The 24,450-nt window shown below is 38.3% G+C and overlaps 1 protein-coding gene across 1 annotated transcript in view; it reads right to left on the bottom strand.

The window, feature by feature from the left end:
* The window catches only part of LRRC8C (leucine rich repeat containing 8 VRAC subunit C), a 77,325-nt gene that overhangs the window by 51,766 nt on the left and 1,109 nt on the right, over window positions 1–24,450 (bottom strand). The window lies entirely within an intron of this gene.

Genomic DNA, 24,450 nt, shown 5'->3' with positions numbered 1-24,450 from the left:
CACATTACAAGGTAAGTTTCACAAGAAACAGAGACTTCGTTCTCTCCTGTCTCCCAGTGTGCAGAACAGTGCCTGGCACATAGAAAGTACCCAATAAATAGTTGCTGAATGAATGAATGAAAAATGAGTGTATACTTGTTCTGAAATTCTTCCAGTTGATAAAAATGTATGACAGAAATATTTCTGTGTATATCAGAATTTAGAGTTAGGTGCACTTGGCTTTGGGGAAGAGAACCACCAGATTTCTTTTGCAACACTGCATTTTCTCATGATACCAGCACTCTGCTTAGGGGCAAAGGAAAAGTAATGAAGGCATGAAAGGCCACCTGGGAGATGTATGTGGAGGTTGAAGAGGAAAATCTTCTTTCTTTGCCTTGTTCAGGGTGTTCAGAGAAAAAAGATGGGAGAGGAGTGGAAAAAAGTTGTTCTCGGCCTGATTTATTTTGAATCTTGGGCTCCTTTATGATAACATTAGCAGTGTCATGTTCTTTCCTCTACTCCCATTGCCTGCCTGAACCACCTTCCAGGACCTGCCTTTGAATAAGGCAAAGACAGCAAGAAGGGAAGGACAGGTGTTTACTACGCAACAGCAGGGGAATAGTGATCACTGCTAGTCTGGGTCAAAATACTCAATGGCAAATGACCAGCAATGTGTAAGTGCAGAAAAACAGGAGGGTGAGGACTGTGGGAAGTTATGGTGTGTCAGAAGTGGAACAAATCAGTAATACCATCGTTCTTTAAAAAAAACACCATGATACTGAATTTGTGGTATTCAAGAGCCAGAAAGTTAACCTTTTGCTGTAACTAGCATTATTTGGGTCCCTTACTGGAGTTTGAGGCTCTATCTTTTAAGACAAATGTGGAAAAATATTAGATGGACACATTTAAGAGCAACAAATTCTAACTTTGGAAACACAGGTTTTCCCTGCTATCTGAAAGTTCATTTTCCGAACTTTCACTTTTATGAAAGATCTCCATTAGTACCTGTTTTTGCTAACCAAAAGAAATCCAAAGAGGACTTTTATAAAAAAAAAAAAGCGAAAATAGGATTCAGCATTTGTTTTGCAGCGAGCCGTTATAGAGGCTAAGCAGTCAGACATACTGTGGCATTTCAAGCCTTCCACATCAGCCACAGCAGACCACAAACCTCCACCTTCGACGTCGAGGCAGGCCAGCACAGGAGAAGGTGTAGACATTAGTGACCTGCCTGCCCTGATGGATTCAGACAACGATGAGATGTTAATAGATGACCCTCTTCCTCTGTCTTCTATACCCCAGTCTCCTGGACCTCCCAGCACCCCAACCTCCAACAACTCAGCCTAACACCCCATTGTCACCACCACCACCTCTTAGCCTTCCAGGGTGCTCCTGTCTTCCCGATTCTGGTAAGGGACATTACACTGCATGTATATTATTTCTAGTCTATACAGGCTGTGTATTTATCTTATTCCTGCTTTTACTATATATTAGTGCTATTTTAGGTTTATGTGTTATTTGGTATGATTTAGTAGGTTATTTTTGGGGTCTGGGAATGTTCAACAATTTTTCCCATATAAATTAATGGTAATTGCTTCTTCACTTTAGGCTGAAAATTTTCATAGGAATGCTCTACTTTCCGATAGGAGAGGAAACCTGTATATTCAGATTTCAACCATTTCTGACTCATCTCCCTTGTTACTACCTTGGTCCAAGCCATCATCATTTCTCAACTAGATTATTGTAATAGCCTCATAACTGGTCTCCCTGCTTCTACCATTGACCCATGTACATTAGTCTCAACTGAGCAGCCAGATGATCCTATTAAAATATTAGGTTTCTCCTCTGCTCAAAACCCTCTAATAACTCTCCATGTCACCCAGAGAAAAAGCTAAAAACTTTACAAAACTCCTACAAGGCCCTACATAATCTGCACTCTCCCACCCCAATACCAGTGTCAGTCCTTTCCTTTGCTTGCTTTGCTCCAGCCACACTGTTCCTTCTTGCAGTTTCTTGACTATCCCAGGTTCACTCCTGCCTCACGGCCTTTGCATTTGCAGTACCCTCTGCCTGGAATTCTCCTCTTCCTGACACTGCATGGCTTAATCCCTCGCCTTCTTCAGGGCTGCTGAAATTTATCCAGATTCCAACCAGTTTTCACCATCTCTGTTACTACCACTCTGGTCCAAGCCTTCACCAGCTCTTGCCTGGATAACACTGCAAAACTGATTTAATATTATAGCATCACCTCCAGCCCCAGCACTCCCTTTCCTCCTGCCCTGCCTTGTTTTTCTCCACAGCACTTAGCACTTTTGAACATACTACATATTTCAGTTACATATTTCTCTTCTCTTTCTTCCCACCTGAACGTAAGTCCCACGAAGGCAGGAATTTTTGCCTGATTTGGACACTGTTTTGTCCCTAGATGTCCAGGAGAGTGCCTGGCCCATATTTGTCATTCAATAGATATTTGTTGAATGAAAGAGTAAAGTAGTAGAAACAGAACCTATACAGAAATGTTACATAAATTGAGATAAGCAAAGGAATTTGTAAGTCTAACAGATGAGTCAAGAACTTAGAAGTATATGGACAGACTAAAGCACCAAATACAAAATGCTTCAACTTCATATATAAAAACAGGCTTAATCTGCTGCATGAGAGATTTAAGGTAGACAGGAAGACTCCATTGCTAAATGATTGAATAGAAGGTTCTAGAACAAAACCTATGGATTGGTCATGCCATAGAGATGTGAAAAATAAGTGAGACTTGCTCTCTGGAGGCAGAGTGCTGGCTGAGAAAGCCCCATGCTGCTCCACTCAGAGCCTCAGATGAGTATTTCTCCAAGAGCCAACATCACTTACTGAAACAGCAGAAAGGGCCATGTGTTTCCAAAGAGAAAACACATGAACTGATATTAAATTAGGAACTGCCATGGAAAACCTGTTGATAGAATCTGGGCTGAGCCACTCTCCTGAAATTTATGAGAACATCTTGGGGGAAATAAAATCCAGGGTAGGTAGAGTAGGGGCTCTCAACGATGGCTGCACACTGGAATGAGCTGGAAAGCTTTAAAAATACTAATGCCTGGGTCCAGTTAAATCAGAATGCCTGGAGTGGGACCCAGGCATGAGGTTTCTGTTTAAAGGTGCCCAGGTGATTCCAACATGCAGCTGAGGTTGAGACCTATTCCCCTAGAAACTCCTTATTTCCTCTTCTTGTGATAAAAAATAAACTTATGCACCAGATGAAGTGTTAAGGGAAAATCAGGGCTTTTTCTGGGCCTACCAAAGTATAGTCACATACTTGAAATGATTGCAGTACTCTATTAATTTATATTTTAATATCACATCTTTAGTTACTATGTACGTCGGACTCCATCTCTCCCCAGACCACCACATCAGATGGACAGGCTCCCCTACATGGTCCACCCTCCCGCGGGAAGAGCAAGCTGCTAGGATAGCATTTGAAAGGGTCTTAGACCATAACTGCACTGTCCTATTTTGGAAGCCTGTGGCTGAGTATTTTCATATGCAGTCCAATAACAACACTTTCCCTACCTGCTCTGTTCACTCCTGCACTCCCCTGGGTTATTTATAATCTCATTTATCTCCCCTCCCACACTGTAAATTCTGTAAGAGCAGAGACTGCAAGTTGCTCATTTTGGCACTCCCAGCCTCTGACCTAGTTGTCTGAGCAGTAATGGTTTTGCATGACAAGGAGCTCCACATGTATAGCAATGATTTACCCTTCCAGAACATTTTCTGACTGTAGACGATGCTTTGGACATTAGAAGTGTAGTTCTGATGGGGTCCTTTTTTATTTTATAGGTATTTTATCTTAGAATAACAGTGAATTATTGATCTTACCTGGTAAAGATCTCTTTTTGTATAAAGGAAAACCCCACCTCTATCACAGCATGAGCTAAGGTTTACTATGTACCTAGATGGTGTCAGGCACTTCACATGTATCATATTGTTTAATCCCCAAACATCCCTAGACTCTAGGTATTAGCCTACTATTACAGAAGAAATGGAGACTTCAGGAGGTTAAATATCCTGCCTGGGGTTACAAAGTGGTAAGTAGAGGAGCCTGAATGCAACCCAAATAATCTGTTTTCAGAGCCAATTATTCTAAGGCACTAAACCTAACATTGCACGGACAACAATAACAAGAGAATTGAAAATTGAATTCCTTTTTGATTTAGGAATTAGCAAGAAAGGGTGTTTTCCTTTATAGATAGTTTCTTAAAAACTGGGAGTGCTACTACTTAAAATTTCCTATTAACTTACATTATAGTATTAGAGATGCTTTCTTTTAAATTTATAATACACTCAGAGTATAATACATACTCAGAGATGTCTTCTTTTGAATTTCTATTTGCTTTTCCATTGGCAGTGGCTTCTAACTCTCTGGCTTTAAATGTCTTAGCTCTTCAGTCTCTTGATCAAGTACTTAATAACTTTAAGGAATTTAAAGGGTAGAATCTACTTCATCCAATAGCTAACTGAGAGCACAGATAGTCCATTTTCCTGTTGGGAAAGTGTCCATTTTCAGCATATTGTACATTCATATTTTTAATGAACATTTTATAGTTTATCTCTAGATAATGAAAGATGATACACAGGTTCAATTTTTATATCAACTTAGATTTATAAAGATAATGAGGATTTCTTTAATCTTGTTCATAGGTGATTTAAATATAAAAATAGTGATGGTTCTTAGGTATATTCTTTCTAAAAATAAGGACATAGCTGTCTATTTTTAAAATATAGTGTTTCTGTTACCTTCTCCACTTCCACTAAAGAAATGCCTTAGTTGGAGTATGAGATGTTGAGAGATGGAGAATGACTATTTTAAAATGTTATGGAGGTTAAAATTTTTCTAACTCTTTTTTGGATTATATTCTAAAAACAAATATATTTTAAAACAGGCTTCATTCCAGGTTTCTAAGCAAACACACCCAAATAGATCAATTAATATATCAGAGCCTTAGACTGTTTTCAAATGCTAAACTTACACTGCTTATGATGTCACACAAATAATTTTGATTCAGTTTGAATATGTCAACAGGAAGAGGTCTGGCAGAAACATAAAAATTCTAAGCAAACTAATTCTGCGACTCAAGCAATTCCATTACCAGAAATGTTAGTTAAACCAGTCGTGGGGCCAAAGAACATCAAGGAACACCACTGTGTTCACGATTTGTGGTTTCCTCAAATAAGGGACTTATTCTGCTCTCATTTGGATATGGCACAAGGGGGCTTTTTGAGAGCATGATATATTTCAATTAAAAAAATAAAAACCTCAATACAGCTGAGTAAATGTAAAGATGCTCTCAGTCACAAACTTACATTCCTGAGACTCTATAAATATTTCTGCTGCTTAACATTAATAACACACCTTATCGTCTCACATAAAACATTTTTGGTTTTGCATATAAAATATTCTTATGTGACATGGCCCTTTGTGCACGGTTCCACTTTGGGTCTAAATATTTTTTCCCTTCTATTGAAGAATAGGTCCCCCGAAAATTTTGCAGAAATAGTCTGTCATCACACTAAGCATCTTTCTTCTAAATCATAATGGCCACTGCTTACTGAGCCCACTACCACACTCAGGAGGACCTTTATAAAGATGGGATACGCCCCTACTTAGGGCACTGACATGAGAGTTATAGCATTTTAATACAAAATTTAAAGGTAATTTGGGCAAATTCTTTTCTCTATGAAGTGATTACAATTGTTTCACACATTAAGATGTGAAGTCCTTAGTCCAAATCGGTATATGCCAACAGTAAAACTAATAAAAATTCTCCTGTTATTACCTTATATGTATCTATTATCTCATTGAACATTTGCATTCCCAGAACTCTAAGTTTAGTCATAAGCAGCCACATTAATTTAAAAAGTAGAAATAAAAATAAGTCATCTCTACTTACCATTTTGTTCAACATAATGCAGTAGTTTACAATGCATATTTTACTGCCAAAAAGATCTAGGCTTGAAATCTAGCTCTGTGCCAAGCTCTTTAAATTATGCACACTTAGAAAAGTGCCTAGCTGTAAATATGACAATTATCAACCTCATTATTTAATTAAGAAAATATTAGCTAGGCTTCTGTCCTAGGAAGCTTCTGGATTCTGAAAAATCCCATCTACTGTATGTCCCTCTATATGTACGGTTCGTGGAGTGCCTAAAAGTACCCCCAAATTGTGGTGTCGTCTTTAAAATATTGGTAATTGTTTCCCTTGCCTCAAGATAGGCCAGTTTCTTCAAATCAACCATCTCTAATTCCATGTGTTACCTGTCCTTGTTGCATGGATATATTGAAACAAAAGCCCATGAAAATGCCAACTTACCCCAATTTTTGAACTAGATATCTGGAAATCCAGAGGTCCAAGATGTGCAAATCTGCTAAACCTCCCCACGGACTACGTGGCTCCTGGAGCTTACTCAGTACCTAGCATCTCTGAAGCATGACCCAAAGTTTTAAGGAAACCTCAATAGTTAACATCAGTAATGATGAGGTCAACTTAGTAGTTCCTTAAAAACAAGGGCCCATCCCTACCCCACACCTTAGGTGGTTAGACCTGCTAGCGTGAAGATCACATCACTATGGAAAGGCTGTTCCTCTGACCGCTGCCATTCACAAACACAGCTGCATTTCTGGCGTCTACAGGATGGACAGCAGCTGTGGCTGAGGAAACCAGCTGCAACCTATGGGACTGACATGTTCCCTTAAGGGAGATTTCCCAGAAGCTGAGTCATGATCTCCAGGAGTCACTGAAAGGACCCTCATGTTGAATCTTTCTTGCTAGGTATTACTATGCCCCTGTGCTCTTTGTGCCCTGAGCTATAAGATGGCAATGGTGGGAGAGATCACTTACTGTCTCCCAATATCCAGTCTCTTCTTTTTATGTGATAATAGATAGTACATGTTCCAGCCTCTTTGCAGGCAGCTGTGACCACGGGACTTATTCCCAGCCAATGAAATATAAACAAAAAAGATATATTCAACTCTGAGTTGTATCCTTAAAGGAAAGGAGCTTGCCCTCAACATACCTCCTTCCCACTTCTGAGCTGGGATGTAGGCTTAGTATTAAGCCTACATTCGACCAGCGGGGGATACCTGATAGCAGTGGTGAACATCAAGACCTAAGGAAGCTGAACCCTTAATAGACCCACATAATTATCTTCCTACCAGTAGGAGAGAGAAAGAAATAATGCTCTTTCTTGTGTAAGCCACTATTAGGGAAGGAGGAGGCAGACTCTCTGACAGCACTGGAACTCATAACTTAACTCTTTAGTCACATGTGGCAGTGCTCACACTGGAGTAGGTGATGCATGCCAGGTGGGGAGTATGAGAAGCCACAGGATACACATGGCATATTTTCCAGGCACACTGACTTTACTCAAATGTTTTGGATTAAAAGGAAGTGTTATATTGAAACCAAGAAGGATATAGTTTCATGTGCTTTTTAAAGTTAAAGTATAAGATATTAACTGAAATATGGTGCTTCAAACAGAATGCTTCTAGTTCTACTCCATATTTCTGAAATGAGCAGAAAATCTCTCCTAAGGGAGGCTCTGATGGAAAGTATGTGGCACATTAGCTGTAGAAAGAACATTAGACTGGAGGTCAAGGTTCTAGACCCAATTCTACTGCTGAATATTATATATTAGACAAGTCCTTCTGCCCTGGTGCTTTTACATTTGTAAAACAGGGCCACACATCTATGTGTCCAGTCATTACATTGTCATACATATGTATACGTTTGAGTTGCATGGGGGATAAGATGACAGACATGATCTTGGAAGGCAATGAGATGCTAGAAGTTGTAATCCTAGAACAATGACATCTCTGTGCAAGTCTTCTCAAAAAAGGCCGCTCACCATCTGAACAACCTATTGTGAAGCTCTTCAGTGGAAAAATTCTACACAGAACTCCCAAATAGCTTTCTATGCTTCACTATTAAATATGAAGACATAATTATAGATTATCAGCCATTTGGGGAATGCCCCCAACCTGAAAGACAGATATAAACAAGACAAACACACAATCAAAGGAGCAAATGAACACACAGAAAAACCAAAAGCAGGAGAAACATACAAAGCAGAGAGCAGCAGATCACATTTAAAAAACTCTAAACTACAATTAATGTTCTGAGAAAGATAGCAGAAGATATTGTGTCCATAAAATGAACACATCAGAAAAATTTTAGAAATTAAAAATAAGATAAAAACATCAACATAAGGGTTAGATGATAATGTTGAGGAAATTTATCTCAAAGTAGAACAAAAAGGCAAATGGGAAGAAAAAGTAGATATATAGATTTCATATCTAGTATCTGAAAAACAAATTTCATAAAGATTAAAAACAGAAAGTGAGTGGAGAAATTACAGAAAAAATATTGCAACAAAATTTTCCCAAACTGCAGGATATGAGACTCAATATTAAAACGCTGACTAAAGTGTTCAGCACAATGAATGAATAAAGACCCATACCACCATGAGGTTTCAGAACACCAGGGATAAAAAAAGATCCTAGAAGCTTCTGGGGGATAGAAGGCATAAGAGAACATATACAAAGAAACAAAAATCAGAATGGCATTAGACTTCTCAGTAACAATACTGGATGCTAGAAGATAATGGGTAAAAAAGCCTTTAAAATTCTTAGTGAAAGTAGTTGTCAATTTAGAGTTCAGTACCCAGCCAAACTAACTTTCAAATCTGAGAGTAGAATGAATAATATATTTCAGCCATTGAAGGACTCAGAAAACTTATACCTTCTTTCTTTAAAAAGTACTGAGGGATGTAAAGGCAATAAAAAGTCTCTCCTCTAAATTCCAGACTTAAATATCCAGCTGCTGACTTGACAATTACAATTGCATGTTTAATAGGCATTTCAAAATTAGTAAGTTCAAAACAGAACTCTTCATTTCACTCCCAAATCTGCTATTCCCATAATCTTCCACATTTCAGTTCCTCTGCTTCAAAACTTTGGAGTTAACGTTGACTTCATTCTCTCACATCCAGGTCTATCCTGTCAGCAAAGCCTATTGCGTCAATCTGTGTAATATATCCAGAATGCAACTATGACATACAACTATCTACTGGGGCTTTGGGGAGAAAAAGGGGAAAAAAAAAGGAGGAGGATTGGCAATAGATGTTAGCCCAGGGACGGTCTTCCTCAGCAAAAAGAGGAGGATTGGCAGATGTTAGCTCAGGGCTGATCTTCCTCACACACACAAAAAATATGTATCCAGAATCTGACCATTTTTCATTATGTCTACTGCTACAATCCAAGCCACTAGCATGTCTCAAGTGATCTATTGCAACAGCTTCCTAACCTAATCTCCATGCTTCCATCCTTGTCTCCTAGTCTCTTCTCTACCATTGTTTCTCAAAGTGAGCATTTTCAAGGAATCAGTAAGGTCAAAACTATTTTCATAAGAATACTACACATTATTTGCCTTTTTAATTCTCATTTTCTCATGAGTATACCATGGAGTTTTTTAGAAGCTACATGACATGTGACAGTGAACAGACTGAATGCCAGACATTAAAAAGATTTGTAAAAATTTAAAGCAATGTCATCTTCGCTTTCCGGGGGGAAAATATAGCTATTTTCATAAAAATATGTTGTGTGTGTTAACATGTAGTGGCTTTATTATTATTTTAAAATAAATACTTAGTTTTAAATTTCTAACATGGTAAATATCTACACATACAACTCACATAAAGGTCTTTGGGGATCTTCAATAATTTTTTAAGAGTGCAAAGGCCCTGAGGCCAAAAAGTAGGCTAAGGGCTTCTCTACACTGCAACCAGAATGATCTTTTTAAAAGACAAGTCAGATTATGACCCTCATTTGTTCAGAACCCTCTAATGGCTTCTCATCTCACTCAGCGTAGAGGTGGACAAGACACCTCATGAGCCTACAACACCCTCTCTTAACAACTACGACTCTCCCCCTTGCTCAGTGCCCTCCACCCACAATGGCCTTCTTGCTGTTCCTCCACCTTTATATTTGCTATTCCCTCTGCTTGGATCTCTCTTTCCTCAGATATGGATGAATCCCTCCCCACTTCCAGATCTTTGCCTTCTTTTTTTTTTTTTTTTTCCTGTGAGGAAGCTCAGCCCTGAGCTAACATCCGTGCTAATCCTCCTCTTTTTGCTGAGGAAGACCGGCTCTGAGCTAACATCTATTGCCAATCCTCCTCCTTTTTTTTTCCCCAAAGCCCCAGTAGATAGTTGTATGTCATAGTTGCACATCCGTCCAGTTGCTGTATGTGGGACGCGGCCTCAGCATGGCCAGAGAAGCGGTGCGTTGGTGCGCGCCCAGGATCTGAACCTGGGCCGCCAGTAGCGGAGCGCGCGCACTTAACCGCTAAGCCACGGGGCCGGCCCCAGATCTTTGCCTTCTGAGCCATATTTTTGTTTCCCTTGCCAGATATTAAATACTTGCAAATATTTCCCTGTTCTCCTGTGGTAGTGCTACCCCTTATCTCTGCCACTCGAATATATATATATTTTTTTGTGAGGAAGATCAGCCCTGAGCTAACATCCATGCTAGTCCTCCTCTTTTTGCTGAGGAAGACCAGCTCTGAGCTAACATCTATTGCCAATCTTCCTCCTTTTTTTTCTTTTTTCCCCCAAAGTCCCAGTAGATAGCTGTATATCATAGTTGCACATCCTTCTAGTTGCTGTATGTGGGACAGGCCTCAGCATGGTCGGAGAAGCGGTGTGTTGGTGCGCGCCCAGGATCGGAACCGGGCTGCCAGTAGCCTAGCGTGCACACTTAACTGCTAAGCCACGGGCTGGCCCTCGAGTATTTTTTTACCCTACCCTCTCTGTCACCGAGTAAGTCCTCAGGGACAGTGGCTGGTTTTTAACCTCTTCAAAGAATAGCAGATCTGGTGGTTTGCACCCAGTACAGTCTTAAATTAAAAATATATGGCTGGGCCTGCCCAGTGGCGTAGTGGTTAAGTGCGCGCCCTCCGCTGCCGGTGCCCAGGGTTCCGCTGCCGGTGCCCAGGGTTCCGATCCCGGGCGCGCACTGACGCACCTCGTCAGGCCATGCTGTGGCGGCGTCCTATATAAAGTGGAGGAAGATGGGCAGGATGTTAGCTCAGGGCCAGTCTTCCTGAGCAAAAAGAGAAGGATTGGCAGATGTTAGCTCAGGGCTGATCTTCCTCACAAAAAAAAAAAAAAAAAAGAGGTGGAAAAAAATATATATGGCTGATCTCAAGGGGTTATCTGGCTAAACCTTCAGGCAAGACTATATTCAACCCATGGCAGAGAGCCCCAACTCTATTCTCTTTTTAAAATCTCCTAAAGACCCAGCCTCTGTGAAAATCTGTGAAAGGCTGATGACCTGATGTCATCCTTATGCTGCAGGTTAAACTTTTATCTCTTTTCAAAAGAGATGTGCAATCGCTCTTCATATTCAGTTGGTGACCCCTTCATACCCTTAGAAGTAATTATTAAATTTCTCTTTGTCCTTCTCATCTTAGCTGAAACATCCCAATTCCTTTCATTTTTTCCACATAGATTCAGTTTTTCAATGCTCTAATCCTGTGATGGTCTTCTGACTCTTTTCCAAGTTTTTCATCTTCCTATTTGTATAGTCCTAAATTAAACTGTAAGAGTTAGTGTGGCGTCAGAAGATTCCTAGAGCCTACTTTTCTTTTACTGCATCCCAGTGTATGCTTTTAAAATATACAATACATTGCCTTGTAAAAGCAAAATTGTTCTGCATCTGTTTGTATGATATAACTTGCAACCTCCTCCCAGAAAGAAATGTGTTCTTGATACAATGCTTGAGTAATTGATTCTCATGAACTTAATGACACTAAGACTTGTTCTGGGAAATTAGTTACCACCCACGCAGCTGACCAGCTGTTAACCAAGTTTAGTGGCCTTTAACCAAATATTTTCTTCTGATGTCAAATTTAATGCTTTTCTAACCCTTCTCTTTTCCTATAAAATGTCCCTACCAAGAGCAAATCTTTGAATTAGCCTACTAGTGAATTTTCCCTCACAGGAAGTTTGTTATAAAACTTTGATACATTTTTTTTTTTTAATGCAGGGATCAGTAAACTTATTCTATAAAGGGAGAGATGGTGACTATTTAGGTCTTACAGGTCACATATGGTCTGTGTTACATATTCTTTTAAAAATTTTTAAACAACATTCAAAATGTAAAAACCAATCTCAGCAAGTGGGCCATACAAAAACAGGTTGCAAACCCAAACTACTGGGCCACAGTTTGCCAATTCCTGTTGTAATGGTTCTTGAAGGTTCCACAGAGGCTTGCTCATCTCAAAAGCAGCAGAGCTGTTGGCAGCCTCTGGATCAGGAACTTCATGCATGTATGCCATTGAGATCCTTTGTGCTTCTCTTCCTGAGCTTTGGATTTTTTGCTGCGACACGGCAATTTGAGCACTTGAATGTCAAAGTCTAACAGCCATCTGAAAGGATTCTCATTCTACTGGGCTTAAGACGACTTGCCATCTAAGTTGAGAGCTTGGAGAGCAGTTTGGGTCCTAAGACTTGGTTGAACTTGGGGTTGGAGTTAAAACAGAACTCCTCCCCAGGATGAGATTAGAGAGGTATTTCGATATCTGAGTGACAAAATGAACCCCAAGAAGGGGAGTCAAGTGTAGAACCCAAAGTCTATGCCCCATGTTCTAAGTTTGAGGATCTCCACAGCCAATGTTTTGCGTTTGACACATTCCATGGCTAAATGTCTGCTATATTAGTAAGAAACAACCAAAGCCCTTAAAAAGATAGTTTAGGATGAGCAAGTATGCATTGTTAAAGGAAAAAGTTTCCAAAACTTGGAAATGAAGCAAAGATAGGGCAGTATATCCTTTCAATGTAATACTGAAGAACTGTTTAACTGGCCCACCCAAGGATTATTTAGGGAAATACACCCTTCTTTGACTTGCTAATTAAAACTCCAAACATTATGTTTTTTATTGCCCTGAAGGACATTACCTAGTTTTGTATCTAACCTAGTAATGCCATTCTAATATGCTTTTTTCAAATAGTTCCTTGAATGCTCTTTGAATCAACTGGCTCCTTTATCAAGGAGGTGAATAAATCTTTGACATGTTCATTCTATATTCATTTAAGAGTCATGTTCAACTTTTTGAAAATTATCCTTTGACAACATTTACAGAAGTCTTAAGTTATTTTGTATTTTGCTTGCAGTGAGTCTGTGTATATATTTGCATCTATATTTGCATCTGTCTAACAGAATTGTACACAAGAATTCATTCAAAGGTTTTCTGTACATTTGCCTGTGTCTGGAAGCCGTTATTTACAGTGTTCCGTTTTTGTGGTCAGTAGTTCTTTGGGCACCTACTAGATCTATAGCTTCCCCCTTGCTTAGGACACCTCTAAGAATGAAAGTTAAGTGGTCACAGGAGTTTGTCCTTTGTGAGTCAGGAGAACACCTCCTTAATCAAATAAATTCACTCTATTGAAGGGAAAGGGAAAATCTGCCTGGGTGGTTTACCGAGGGTATGAAGAGAAAGGGTTAAGGGAAATTTCTGCCAGGTGTAGGTCTGACAGTGAATTAAAAGAATAGTTCTAACTAGACCAAAACACATAAAATCTACAATTTATCAAGATATTCCATCCATCACCACCTCCGGCAAAAGAGCAGTGCCTGAAAGAATGTTAACCAAAGAAAGGTGTTTTACTTTTAAAAGTGGCTTTACCGCTTTCCAGAGGGAAATTAACAAGGCTAAAAGACTTTCCAAGGAACAGAGTTCATGTTTTCTAGGCAGAAGCTAATAAACACTTACATACATCTAGAATAAGGGAATATGAAAAATATCCCCCTTCCCACCACCCCACACAAAAAAAGGAAAACATGCACAAAAGGGAAGTTTGGAGTTAATGGGTAGTGTCCAGGTCACTAACAATAAGGAACCAAAAAATATGCAAAGAGCTATCCAGTCAGCCTTCAGCAGGCCTTTCTATATTTCATTTTTTTTTTTGTGAGGAGGATCAGCCCTGAGCTAACATCTGCCAATCCTCCTCTTTTTGCTGAGGAAGACTGGCCCTAGGCTAACATCCTGCCCATCTTCCTCCACTTTATATGGGATGCCTCCACAGCATGGCTTGACAAGCTGTGCGTCAGTGCGTGCCCGGGATCCAAACCGGGGAACCCCAGGCCGCTGCAGCGGAGCACGTGCACTTAACCCTTGCACCACCGGGCTGGCCCCAACCTTTCTATATTTCTTAACCAGAACTTTTAATACAAAATTTAAAGAGATTTAGTTGCAAACTATGATTGAATTATATAAAATTCAAAGTTCAGCTAACATTCCTGATAATGATGAATACTTTGACAAATTAAACTATTTTGTTAATTTTCATTAAAAAGACAGTTAAATGTCTTAGCCCTGATTTTATTCTAGTTTGGGATATGATGCAAGAATTGCACCTCATTTACATCAAAATTTTAAACACAAAGTTACCTATTACCTAGCAATTCCACTTCTAGAAAATCTATCCAAGAGAAACGAAGACTGGGGCCAGAAATATGTATAGGAATATGTATAGGAATGTTCATAGGAGCATTATCCCTCATAACCCCAAAGTGGAAACAACCTAAATGTCCATCAACTGATGAATGAATCGAAGAAGATATGGTATATCCATACAATGGAATATTATTTGGCAATAAAAAGGCATGGAGTACTGATACATGCGACAACATGGATGAACCTCAAATATATGCTAAGTGAAAGAAGCCAATCACAAAAGACCACATATTGTATGATACCATTTACACAAAATATCCAGAATAGGCAAATATATAGAGACCGAAAATAGATTAAGGGCTGCCTAGAGCTTCAGAGGAGGAGAAGTAGGGAGTATGGTGGGGAGTGATAGCGAATGGGAACAGTTTTCTTTTTGGGGTGATGAAAATGCTTTAAAATTATGGTGATGATGACACAATTCTGTAATTATACTAAAAACCACTGAATTGTATACTCTAAACAAATAAATGTTATAGTATGTAAATTATATCTCAATAAAGCTGTTAAATGTATTTTAGTTCATGCATGACTGATCTGTTCTCTGACAGGATGCGTATTCAATTGGAAGTTAATAAACTCCTTATCTATCTCATAGGTCAGATCATTATTTACACTAAAACTTGAAGTGTTTGTAGATATATTCAACAACATTGAATTATAACTAGTGTCTGTTTCTTTAATGGTTGTAAATTTCAGGCAATGCTGCAGTAACGTGAAACAACAGAATGTCATATTTCTATGATAAGTTTTTAATATGAATAGCGACTATATTATTTTTAAGTGGCAATGCAAATTGTAATTCAAGATAATTAATTTTAAAGCCTGGGACTAATATTAAAATTAGGTAATGAATGAGTAATCTTTGACAAAATACTATCATATGATAGTTTAAACCTGTGTATCATATTTATATGTAAACATAATTTGTTCTTCATAAAATTCAAATAATAAGACTATAATCATTGCTTTATAACATGCTTTATAAAATTAATCCTATCTTAAAAAGTAGTTTAACACTTTAAATATTGTCATCCACCATTGTTTAGCTTATGTGATTTATATGATAAATAAAAAACACATATTGAGATAAAATTATTTTTTAAAGTAGCTTAATAGAATAGATAACTGGTAACTAGAAAGAACAATTACTTTTGAGATGACCTTTTCTCAATGTGAGGCTGTAAAATTATTTACTTACTATACATTTTACCAAAGGTTATTTTTTTCCCCACTCAACCCAAATGTGTTCTTTCAGAAAGGGCAATTAGCTCTCTTGCTTTTGTGCTTTTTGGTATTTCAAAATTATATATAACTGAAAGCAAACAGGCAGAATAATAAGAGATTCCTGGCCTCTACAGAAATTAAAATTCTGATATTTCTTATATAGTTTCTGATTTAGTTGTTACTAGTTAATAAGCCAACCAACAATATGGCTTTCTCTTATCATTAAGCATCTATATTCTTATCTGACAATATTTTATAATGTTGCTTTATGTTCCAAATTTGAAGCAATAAAAAAAGGAACAGGGGGGCCGGCCCCATGGCTTGGTGGTTAAGTGCGCGCGCTCCACTACTGGTGGTCCGGGTTCGGATCCTGGGCGCGCACTGACGCACCGCTTGTCCGGCCATGCTGAGGCCGCGTCCCACATACAGCAACCAGAAGGATGTGCAACTATGACATACAACTATCTACTGGGGCTTTGGGGAGAAAAAGGGAAAAAAAGGAGGAGGATTGGCAATAGATGTTAGCTCAGGGCCGGTCTTCCTCAGCAAAAAGAGGACTGGCATAGATGTTAGCTCAGGGCTGATCTTCCTCCAAAAAAAAAAAAAAAAAAGGAACGGGTTTTTTTTACCCAAAACATTTTTGATACACACTAGACAGCATCTAGGTAGCACCAGAGATTTGCTCCCTCTCCTATAATCCAGGATATGGCATTCACAAGTAAAAGGGATTCGAGAAATCACTAGTTTTAATTGATTTGCTCCTTAATTCCTCAATTAGGTCAACAGTAGGCTGTTCTGTTTATTGCAATCACATTATGGGGAAAGTTGTGAAGTAACAAAAAAAAAGTTGATAGGTAAAATGTTATTAATGTAATTCTGTTATTAGATACCCTTTCAGGATAAGGAAAAGCTTCTTTACATTCATGCACAAGGACTGACTGAAACAGCAGCTGTCAACAGATTAACTTCTAAGATTTTGTTTTAAATTTCAAATACCCACACATCAATTAGAGATTAGTGTGGTGCTTATTTTTTATTTGTTGCTTTGTAGATTCCTTAGGATATGGAATTCTAATTTCTAATCACCAAGTCTGTAAGGAGAGATACTTTTACTTCCTTCCCAGTCTTAAGTCTTTAATTTTTTTCATCCTTATTACACTGGCTAGCCTCCTGTATAATACTGAATGAGGATAAGATTTGTCCTTCGAAACCAGCCACAGAGCCACCCAGTTAACTGTCAACTGCTAGTCAAGAGTCTAGTAACCTTGAACCCATATTTTTTATCTAGTCTAAAAATGATATCTAACCATCTATTATTCTTATAAAATGTCCCCTGTAAGAATGAATTTTTGAAGTGACCTACCAGAAACCTTTTCTCTTATATTTAAGACTGAAATAAAACTTTAACATATGCTTATAAACGATTTGTCCAAAAAGTTTTTCTAACAGTCTATTCAGTCTGCTAGTTATCCATCACCATCTCCTTAGGAATACTTTTACTTTTGCCCTAATGGCATATAGTTAGTCTTCCTCCATCTTGCATTTCATTCATTTATTCACTCAACAAATATTTATTGATCCTTTGCTACATGTGACGCACTATTCTAAATACTGGTGATACAGAAATGAACATAACCAAAACAAATTTAGTATATTTGTGTAGTTGGTTTGTTTATTTTTCTTCCAGGTATGACCCTATACTTTCCTTAAATGAATTTCGTTGCTTAGTTTTGGCTATTTCTTTTTCTTTTTTGTCTATGGCCATACCACCGTGAATGTGCCCGATCTTATCTTTTCATTTTTATTTCATTTTATTTTGCCAAGCTAATTTCCAATCTTTGCTTCAATGTCAAGCTGCTCTATCCACCATGGAGCTGCTTATAGAAATATCAGATACATGTTTTCTATGCCATCCAGATCCTTAGATAAAATGCTTAAACACTCAACTCAGATCCAAACTCTAGACACCTCCAGCTACTAGCTCCTCAATTTTAATCACTTTCTGGATACAGGCACTCACATAGCTGTGCATTAACTAGAAAGTTGTGTGTGCTGGACAGTATTTCTTAACTTTGCTGATAAGAACATTATCCTGGACCTTGCTAATGTCAAGGGAGATAATACAAATTAGCTTGACAATGTTTTCCTAATGAAGCTATTCTTGTAGTTATTTCTAAAAATCAAGATGTTATTAGCTTAATAATCCTGTGTAGTATTTTTCCAGCAGTTGGATTTATGTTATATCTTTCTCATTAAAAAAAATATATTTGAAGCTGTTTCTAATTTTCATAAACTTCGAGAGATATTTGAGAAAGACTAGTTAGCAATTTTTATCAATTTGATGAGTTCTTCAAATACACAGGGAGAACTCTCAGAATCCATGATTTTCATATATTTAGGTTATTTAGTAACTTTTGCCTAGGATTTATTTGACGTCCTGACTTCATATTTTATATAATACTTGCTCCTAATTTCCAAACACATATAGAAATATTTCCATGTACATATTTCATGACCCTATTAAGGATAACTTCTAATTACACTATCAAATTTCATTACCAGAATTTAAAATAATAGAAAGGGAAATGGATACACTCCAAGATTGTAGGTTAGAAATGTTACCGTAAAATATATCATTAAATATTTATCCCACAACTCTGTCTCGAGCAGCTATGTCCCAGGCCCTGCGCGGGTGCTGTGAGTACAGAAGCCAACGAGACAGATATGGCCTCTGCCCTCAGGGAAGTTTCAGTGCAGCTCCAAAAATCAAACAAAGAGAAAAGATGTCGAAAAACAAATACATTACTGGAGGTTTGAAGGTAAAGGAAAGGGAAAAGAACAATATAGTTAAAATAAAAGCTGGAGGAGATGAGGATGAGTTGTTTTGGGGGAAGGGAGCATGCAAGGGTGGATAGGCTCCAAATGCTGAAAAAAGGCAATTAATAAAGAAGCCAACCGCCTCTAATCCTTGGAACTCCCAAGATTAGACATCAGAAGCCCAGGCTTATTCTCCCTAGGGAACCGGATAAGGAACCGAACATGAAAAATCTAAGAATGACTTCAGAGGCCCCACTCTCCCCAAATATCTATTTGCCGTGAACCAAAATCTCTTTGATAGGGAACATAGTGTTTCATAATTATAAATAAGTGGCTTGAAGTACAAATGATCTATTAAAGACAAACTAATTTATACTCATGTATAATTGACCAGTCACAAGAATGACTGGCTAATATCAGAGTCTTTGTAGTATAACAGAAACAAATAAAGGATGTTGAGCATTTAAAGTTTCGGAAGCTCTTCCCATCCAGAAAACCAAAGGATGCAGTTAGAGGAGGTTTTAGAAGATAACTTTATGAATTTAATAATTTTGCCAAGGTGGAACTGGGACAACTAGAAGCCTTATATTTTTTACCTATGTATTTCAATGTAAGAGCCAATAAGTATGCTTTTTTATACTGGCAAAAAAAGAAAGCAATCTAATTCCAGAGAATTTGTTAATTAAGGTATCATGTGCATTCATACAAATATATATATTGACTTTTCTTCATGTTTTTTAGTTCCATATGGCTCTTGTGTGATGTTCGAACATCATATCGAATCATGCTACACCATGTGCCCTCAATGGAGCGGCAATCTTGTCCCTGTCGAAAATTCGTTTTGGGGGGTAGAAAAAAATCTTAATGTTTTGTAGCCTGCCAAAAGACTACAGTACATAAACAGATATACAGTGTATCTGTGGTACAGTAGTTCCCCCCTTAGCCGCAGTTTCAATTTCTGCAGTTTCAGTTACCTGCGGTCAACCTTGGTCCAAAAATATTAAATGGAAAATTCCAGAAATAAACAATTCATAAGTTTTAAAGTGCACATCGTTCTGAGTAGCGTGACGAAATCTTGAGCCATCTGGCCCTCTCCCGATCCCGGACGTGAATCATCCCTTTGTCCAGTGTATGCACACTGTATACACTACTGCCCCGTTAGTCACTTAGTAGCCATCTCCATTAACAGATCACTGTCACAGTATCGCACTGCTTGTGTTCAAGTAACGCTTATTTTACTTAATAATGGCCCCAAAGCACAAGAGTAGTGATGCTGGCAATTCAGATATTCCAAAGAAAAGCTGTAAAGTGCTTCCTTTAAGTGAAAAGGTAAAAGTTCTCGACTTAATAAGGAAAGAAAAAAAATCATATGCTGAAGTTGCTAAGATCTATGGTAGCTATTATTACAGTATATTATTATAATTGTTCTGTTTTATTATGTTATTTTTGTTAATCTCTACTGTGCCTAATTTATAAATTAAACTTTATCATAGGTATGTATGTGTAGGAAAAAACATAGTATATATAGGGGTTGGTACAATCCTCGGCTTCAGGCATCCACCGGGGTCTTGGAATGTATCTCCCACAGATGAGGGAGGACTACTATATTACAATTTATCTAAAAAAGGCTCATGGAGGGAGGGTAATAATGAAAAAAAAAGGTTGAGAAACACTTCTCTCTGAGCTCCCTTATGTTCTCTCCAGTGTTTTAAGCCCTTGGGCAGTTTTTTGGCTCAGCCAAATGTCTCTCTTTGCTCTACCTGCCCACCCTGTTCCAGTATGGGAATAGCTTTGGTTCTTCCAAGTCCTTAGAAGGGTTCTTCAAACAACATATATTTCTGGATTCCTTTGACTCAAAATACTTCAGTCATCTGGAACATTTTCAGTTACTTCCTTAAGCTTTAAAACATCTTTCTTAAAACTGATTTTTCAATTTTGCCAATTCTTTTCTTTTCTGAACCCTATTCATTTTCTGAACCCATCTTACCATTTCTCTACCAACTGCCATTCACAGTTAGATACACCATAGATTATAGAACTGTATTTTAAGAGAACACCCATCCAACACCATAAAATGATCCTAAATTCACTCCCAGAACTTGTGACAGTGTGTTATACTTCTAAGTAGGTAGCCCAGGTTCTTTTTTTGTCTCATGCCTGATATTGGAAAAGAGTTCGGTCATTCTCTACTTTTAATAATTAGGAAATTTTCAATATATTCTTGCCAAACGACTTCAAGCAAAGCTCTGAGATTACCCTCTTGCCTTTCTGTGCCAGTCCTGGGAGCAAATGGGAGTGCATTAACGTACGAGATGATCACAGCCACACTAGTTTCTCTCCTCCCTTGCCCACCTTGACCCCACAGTCTCTTTCCTATTTCTATAGTCCAGGAAGGACCTATATGGAGCAGGCCTCAGTCATACAGTATTATAGTTGTGCTTCATTTCTTTTACCTCTTCCTTTATTTTTTTCCACCTCTCACGTCTGTGGTGAGAATGTCTGGGTCTTTTTCCTGTGCTAATTCTCTCATGAAGGGCACTTCTAGTTGTAGCCTCCACACTGTGCTACGATTAGTCCTATTTCCAACCAAAGGGGTTTGAAATCCTCCTTGCTTATTATCTCAACCTTGTCTCTAAGGTAGGTATTCCTTTCCCTCAGGTAAATAAATCCTATTCCTAATTAAAGAAATCCATCTGGACCATTACCCCGTCTAAAATGACAAACTACTCAAATACTGTTGATGTACATGCTTAATTTATTTGCAACCTAACGAGGTTATTATACCACCACAGGAGCAATTTATTAATGAAACATAGCTATCTTACATGGTACCTAATGGCCAAGGCTTTGTTTAAGAACTATGGGCTTCCAGTAAATGTAATTCCAGTTAAATTGGTGGAGAAGGCTGGTATGAACAAGTCTCAAAATAGAGAGGAAGGTGCCACTATCACGTAACAGAGACAAATAATTTGGGTAAGGATCTCTCTCAGAATATCTGACTCATCTTTCATTCAGGAAACAGAAAACATCTATGTTTCATACTAAGCAAAGAATACAAAGAAATAGAAAAATGTCCCTGTCCTCAAAGAGTTTATAGTCTTACAGGATATTACCTGGGCAAATAACTTAAAAAGTTAATTTAAAAAAAAAAAAGCATTAGGAGGGCCAGGGCCAGTGGCCTAGTTGGTTAAGTTCAGCATGCTCTGCTTCAGTGGCCCAGGTTCAGTTCCTGGGCATGGACCTACACCACTGGTCTGTCAGTGGCCATGCTGTGGCAGCAGCCCGCATACAAAAAGAGGAAGATTGGCAACAGGTGTTAGCTCAGGGCGAATCTTCCACAGCAAAAAAAAATAAGCAAATAAAATAAAATTAGGAGTACATGTCTGAATTATAAGGGAACTGACAAAGGATTTAAAATGGAAGGTATACGGGCTCAGGAAGGAGGTAGCTGGACCTTAAAGAAGATGCAGAATTTTAGCTGACAGAGGCTTGGTCAAGGGTAAGGTGTATGGTGGGAAGATACTGGGATTGTCATGGGGCCTTGAGTGATAAGCAAGGCTGAGAAATCAAGAGAGGCAGAAAACAGGAAAGTATGTTCGCCAAAAATTACAAATTCCAATCCACTGAAATATGGCTAATAAAGTTCCAAAAAATATGCAGAGTGGAGCACAGGAAAAACTACATAAGGTGAGTAAATATTTATGTCAGGACTACAAAAAAAAAAGGATGTGATTCAAAAGTTAAAGATGCTAAAAACCAGATTAACCTTTGTAAGCTGAAGAGTGAATCACTGATAGCAATGACTAATCACTGTATGCATGTTAAATACACGGAAAGTGAAATACAGCAGAAATTTCAGTCAGTGCTAGGATACAGGGGTATTACTCTCCACCATTTACTGAGCACCTACTAGGAACAGGAGCTGTCCTTTATATGGTTTGCTACATTTAATCTGTACAATAATCCAACTAGGTAGGCTTTATTAACCCCATTATATATGACAAAACTGGGCTCAGAGAAGTTCAGTAAGGTCAATTAGTTTGCACTCTTACTGGGCAGTAGAGCCAGAATTTGATACCAGCTTTCCCTATCTTGAGGCCATGCTCTTTTCCCCATGCCAATCTGGAATGATTTACATTTTAAGAGAAATTAAGTGGATCCAAGGATACCTCCACAGTAATGTCACCCCCACTGGCTGCAATATGCTTTCATCAGTGATCCGGGGCTGGAGATACAGCAAGCACTCCAGGGATTGAGTATAAAATCTTGGGAGTGTGTTGCAGCCCATGAGACCATCATTGTCACGTGGATGAGAAGAGCTGATGAGTAGGAGTGAAATGTCCATTAGTTTAGACTCTTAATCAGTCATTTAATAGAGATCAGTGGCAAGAACATGGGTTTTCAAAACAGATCGCCCTGATTCCAAATTTGAATTCGCTATATACTAATTACATGGAAAACCCTGGACAGGTGACTTTACTTCCTCAATCTTAGTTTCTTCATTTAGTTGTTATGGTAATTTAATAAATTTGTGTAGGAAAAAAAGAGGCAGCTTTGGATAACAGAAAAGTATACCTTTAAGGCTAAAGAGGCTTGGGCTCATTCAGGCATTGTTAGCTGTATGTTCTTGGGCAAGTCACAAACTCTAAAGCCTCTTTCTTCTTCTGTAAAATGTGGATGGCACCATCCACCTTAAGCGTTTCTTATAAGAATCTGAGATAATGTATGTTAGGTACCTAGAGCAGCTCGACTATATTATAGTAATGTACCATATTAAATCATTAACACAATGCTTGGCAAAATAAGTTTCCACACCATTTCTTTTTAAACTTGGGCTCTATTATAATGTTATTGGTGACTATAACTTAAATTGAAAAATCATAACAATTTGGTAAAAACTGGACACCTTAGGAGTTAAAAATATGGCTAACTTCGTTTTTTTTAAAAGATAAATTTCATATAAGTGGAAAATTATTCATTCTTTTCTTAGTCCTTAGTCTTTTCTCACAGTCCCTAATACATTTTTTTCACTGAAAGCATTCCCTTCTAAAAACATTTCATTAAACAAAGTGCTTAGTCAATCTGAGAAATAAGAGATTAGTACCATTAACAAAGGCTTTGATAATTTTATTAATAAGAAAATTGTTAAACATGCTTGCTACCTCTGATACCACTTGGGTTGGTGGGCCCTATCTGTGGTCAATCCATTATGAGGACCATGAAAAGTCTTCACCCTTGCAAAGCTGCTCCCCACCTCCCCTTCAAAAGCAGACAAACTAACTGACCTCAAGACAGTATTTAAGTTAATCACTCCAAAGTAAAGTAAATCAGGGTTACACCTGTACCTTGGTCTTCCCTATTTAAGCAAGTCAGAAGAAATGAAAATATCATCGAGTTATATACATCTAATCTGTTATCCATGTCCAGACATCCAACATATGGTTTATGAATCTGAGCCAATTTTGGGAGGTTCAGCTTACATTTTGGGTTTACACAAATCATTAAAAAATAAAGAAAGGAAACGTATAGATGTATAAAGCTGATTGGCTCTGGCGATTTTGCCGAGTTGTGCCAGGTGAGAGGGTGCCATCACTTTTCCTCCTCTCTCATCTAGATGGCATTTTACTGACTTGTCCATTATGAAGCCTATGTATGCCTTCGTAAACCTCTACATACCCTGTAGGGAAATGTGACCACTGGTTAAGGCTCCATTTCTTACATTACCAAGGGCTTGTAAGAAGTACGTGACTAAAACAGGACTGCTATTTCCTTCATCTATTCCTCCCCCATAAGGCTGCATTAAATGGGGTCATTCAAGCCTCCCTCTGTCCAGCGCCAGCACTCTCACAAGGACTGACTGGTTCATATTTTT

The sequence above is a fragment of the Diceros bicornis genome, chromosome 4 (assembly GCF_020826845.1).
Source record: "Diceros bicornis minor isolate mBicDic1 chromosome 4, mDicBic1.mat.cur, whole genome shotgun sequence".
Taxonomy (NCBI): Eukaryota; Metazoa; Chordata; class Mammalia; order Perissodactyla; family Rhinocerotidae; genus Diceros; species Diceros bicornis.
Note: the sequence above shows the minus strand (reverse complement) of the source record. Positions and strands in the feature narration are given on the sequence as shown.